Source organism: Sarcophilus harrisii, chromosome 1 (assembly GCF_902635505.1).
Source record: "Sarcophilus harrisii chromosome 1, mSarHar1.11, whole genome shotgun sequence".
Classification (NCBI taxonomy): domain Eukaryota; kingdom Metazoa; phylum Chordata; class Mammalia; order Dasyuromorphia; family Dasyuridae; genus Sarcophilus; species Sarcophilus harrisii.
In genome coordinates this window covers 23,579,152-23,583,771 of record NC_045426.1, presented here as the reverse complement: position 1 = coordinate 23,583,771, position 4,620 = coordinate 23,579,152, and positions in this window count along the sequence as shown.

The following is a 4,620-nucleotide window of genomic DNA, read 5'->3' as shown; positions in this document are numbered from 1 at the left end:
AATGGAGGAAAAGTGGTTAATTTGTGCAGGGTCACACAGCTAGTATGTGAAGCCATATTTGAACTCAGGAGGATCAAACTTCCTGATTCCAAGCCTACTGCATCTAAGAATTAAATCAGAGAATTAGAATACTACAAAGTATTTGCCCCTCCAAACAAGACATAGCTGGATAGAGAAGTTCCCATCATGACCTCTCAGCTATCTTTGATCAATCAGTTTGCTAGGTCAAGCAGATGACCCAAGACTTTGCTCCTCAGCAGCCTTGGCTACCTGAAAAAACTGACCAAGACTCCAATTCCCACTCATCAGGTGGTCCTCTCTCAGCTTCACTCTCTTGACTTTTCCAAGACTGTAAGGCAGCAGCCCATTCTACTATCCTCTTAATGGACCAGGCATGAGAGACTGCTCATAAGGCACAGAGGGATGGGCTGGGGAGAGAGCTCCAGCCGTCAGGATTGCTCTTCCCATCTGGAAGCTTAACAATGTTCCTTACCTGGATGTTCAAAGGATGCTCAGGCAAGGAGAAAAGTTTTACAGGTTCCTTTAAGTATAGAAAATAGATGGATAGAGAGTCTGAGAGTGGTTATGCTTTCAAATGAGACGGAATAAAGTGGGGTTGAAAGAACAGAAGAAACCTACAAAAGAATGTGCTTTGACAGTAAAAAGGATGGAACTACCCTTAGTGATGGTGACATCACAAAAAGTTTAACCTTTTTTTCATCATGTTATTATGAATGTTACTTTTAACAACATTAATTTTCCAATAATCACCTCTTCAAAAATATCTTGTAACAAAGGGTATAACAGAAACAGTCCAATGTATTAATCATGTTGACAACACATATGCTCATTCAGCAACTGTGGTCCACCACTTCTCTACCAAGATGAGAGAGATCTATTTCTTCAGCTGCCCTCGACGATCTGGTCTTAAAGAAGTCAGTTTGACTGGGCTTATATCCCAAAGAGATTTTAAAGAAGGAAAAGGGACCTGTACGTGCAAGAATGTTTGTGGCAGCCCTATTTGTGGTAGCCAGAAACTGGAAACTGAGTGGATGCCCATCAACTGCAGAATGGCTGAATAAATTGTGGTATATAAATCTTATGGAATATTATTGCTCTGTAAGAAATGACCAGCAGGAGGATTTCAGAAAGGCCTAGAGAGACTGACAGGAACTGATGCTGAGTGAAATGAGCAGGACCAGGAGACCATTATATACTTCAACAACAATACTATATGATGATCAATTCCGATGGATGTGGCCCTCTTCAACAATGAGATGAACCAAATCAGTTCCAATAGAACAATCATAGATTTTTAATGAATTGAACCAGCTACGCCCAGGGAAAGAACTCTGGGAGATGACTATGAACCACTACATAGAATTCCCAATCCCTCTATTTTTATCCGCCTGCATTTTTGATTTCCTTCACAAGCTAATTGTACACTATTTCAAAGTCCAATTCTTTTTGTACAGCAAAATAACTGTATGGACATGTATACATATATTGTATTTAACGTATACTCTAACATATTTAACATGTATTGGTCAACCTGCCATTTGGGGGAGGGGTGGGAGGAAGGAGGGGAAAAGTTGGAACAAAAGGTTTTGCAATTGTCAATGCTGAAAAATTACCCATGCATATATTTTGTAAATAAAAAGCTAATATATATATATATATTATATATATAATAAAAAGCTAAATATATATATATATATATATTTATAAAAAGCTAATATATATATAAACAAAAAATAAAAAAAAGGAAGTCAGTTTGGTTGAGGAATTAAAAACTTCTTTTATCCTCAGAGCGTTACATCAAAATGAGAATTAATTCACATTATTGAGTCTTCTCCAAAGATCACTCTTTGAAGAGACAATTTCATTGCCTTTTCAATTAAAGCTCCTCATTCCTCTCTCCCAGTCTTTTGGTACAAAGACTTCAGCAGCATTATTATTATTATTTTTAAGTATTACAGTTTAAAGCATATTTTATTTGTAAAATTTATATACAATTATATATATATACACAACAGGTATACACCTGTTTATGCTTTATTTCAAGCTCAAGTCTTTTAGTTGCAAAACAAGGAAATTTAACTCTGAGCAGTAAAACGTCCGGAAACATTTTTTCCTTTCTTTGGAAGACTTTTTTTTTTCCTTTTGTTTAATTTTAGCCAGTATATAATCTCAGTCTCATTCAAAGAGAGATCACAATACCAGGGGTGTCAAGTCAACAAATTATTTCCCGTCTTGGTTACTGAAATGTGACATGTCTCCATATTTATCCCAGAAAGCTTTTTTATTAGCAATGGAGGATTAAATTTCATTGTCAAGAAAATTAGGTCCTGAGTCATGGAAGAAACAAAAATCTCTTCTTCCAATTTAAAGCCTTCTTAAAGAAATCTCCCACCTCTTCCCCTTTTCTCTTTTTTATTCATTCACTATCTTCCTGTTCCAAATCTCTAACTGATTTCTTTTTCTGAGGACTGAAAGTCATTAGCACTTCGTATAACACCATCTCAAGACCTCAGTTCTAGTAGTGGAAGAGGTCACAGCAGGACATTCTGACCAGCATCACAGACTGAGGTTTAGAATGTCAGAGCTGGAAAGGGATTCAGGATCATCAATTAAGGTTGGCTAATTCTAGGTTAAAAACAAAAACAAAACCTCCTTTCTGGATTTTTAAACTATTTAAGCCTCTATATCAGTGTGAGTTTTGTGAGGGTAAAGTCTGTTTTGTTTTTATATCCTCAAGCTTAGCAGTGTTGGCATATGGTAGGTGCTTAATAAATGCTTGTATTTTGATCCAAATCTCTTTTCCCAAAATAAATGACTGTTCTGTCTTACAGAGAGATGCCAATTAATTAACTATGAAAAGAAAAATAAAGCACCAATAAATCTTCTAGGAGAAAAATCCAATAATCAAATTTACACACCTAAGTCCACTTTATTACAGAGCAAATGAAGGAAGGAATGGGGTACAGTGGAAAGAGAACAATAGGCTGGGAATAAGTAGAGAATCCTGGATTCAAATTCAGCATCTGGCTTTTACTATGTGATACTAGACAAATCATTTAACTTTTCTCATTATCAGGATCCTCAACCATAAAAGCAGGTATAATACTTGAGGTAATGATCTCATCTTTTTTTTTTTTAAGGATCAAATGACATAATGTGTATAAAACTATTTGCAAATGTCACAGCATAAAGATCAGCTATTATTATACCAAATCCAAGAATTTTTCCAATTATCTTAAGACTTGGAAAATTCTCAAACTTTTATTTTAAAATCAATATAAAAACCAATATGGGATAAAATATTTTTTTTTAAGTGGGGAAGGGGAAGATTTATGCCACAACTCCAGAAAGGGTTGAGAACTACCATCTTAAACATTAACCTTAGTTCCAAACAGAAAACCAAGCCAACACATCTCGTAGTTAAAGATGTCATAAGCCAGGATTCTTTCAGGGAAAAAAAAAAAAAAAAAAAGCTTTGAATATTTATGCATTTGGAGTATACTAAGAAAGATTGCAGTCCCAAATTTTTGCAAAAGACTTCCCTTTGAAAACTCCTATTATCATTTTAAATATGATACTTATAATTTCATTAGAGAACAGAAGGGCACAGTGACCCAATAAGCAAGCAAAGAAGCTAGAAAAGGAAAGGGGAAATGGGTAGGAAATCGAGAACTAAAGCTGAAGATATTTCTAAATAACTCCTTGATGGTATTTTAATGAGTGCAGAATTCTTTCCTTACATAAAATACAATTTATAACTATCCATCTAAATGGGTATATTTACAATGAAGAATATAAAACCCTTAATGGGGTGTGTAGGTCCTTCTGAAGATTAAAAAAAAAAAATACACACCATGTGGTGCAATCTGTTACAGTCCAAAAGGCGAAAAAAAAATTAAAAATTAAAAATCTTCTCCAAAAGTCTCTGTTGTAATCAGAAATTAAAATCACCTCTAAATTTCTTGAAGGTTTTTAAAGTATTCACTGACAGAGAAAATGCCATATCTAAGCTTGGAAAAAATATCCTTCTTACTGCCCATCTCTGTTAGACTTCGGCTGTTTTGTTTGCCAAGTCATTCAACTTAGCAAAAATCCTTCTAAGAGATCATTTTAAATCCCAAATGAATGCAATTTAACTAAGCTGTTGAGTGATTTAATTTACAAAACTCAAAGGAAATTTATGTTCAAATATTTGTTTGTTAACTTATCAACCAGTTTAATTCTGAAATGTGCCTATTTGCGTGACATAATATTTTACCATCTTAACAAATGTTTAGAGGTTGTTGTTTTTTTTTTCCACTTGACTAAAGAGAAATAAGTTTCATATTGCTTTAATTCACCTTCTTATGTGCATATGCTAGGAAAGATTTGATGTAAAAAAAAAAAAACCCTTATCATGTTCCTTTCTACTACATCTAAATCTGTTTACAAATTCAAAGCTGCTAAAAAAAAAAAAAAAAAAACACCCTGCATTCTCCTGCTAAATCGACTGGATGGCTAGAAACCAAACTGTAATGTAACAGAAGAAAAATTACCAATTTATCTTCCTGACAGAACATTCTTGAGAAGGTACAAAACTGTGGTGGTCTCTATGCCAGG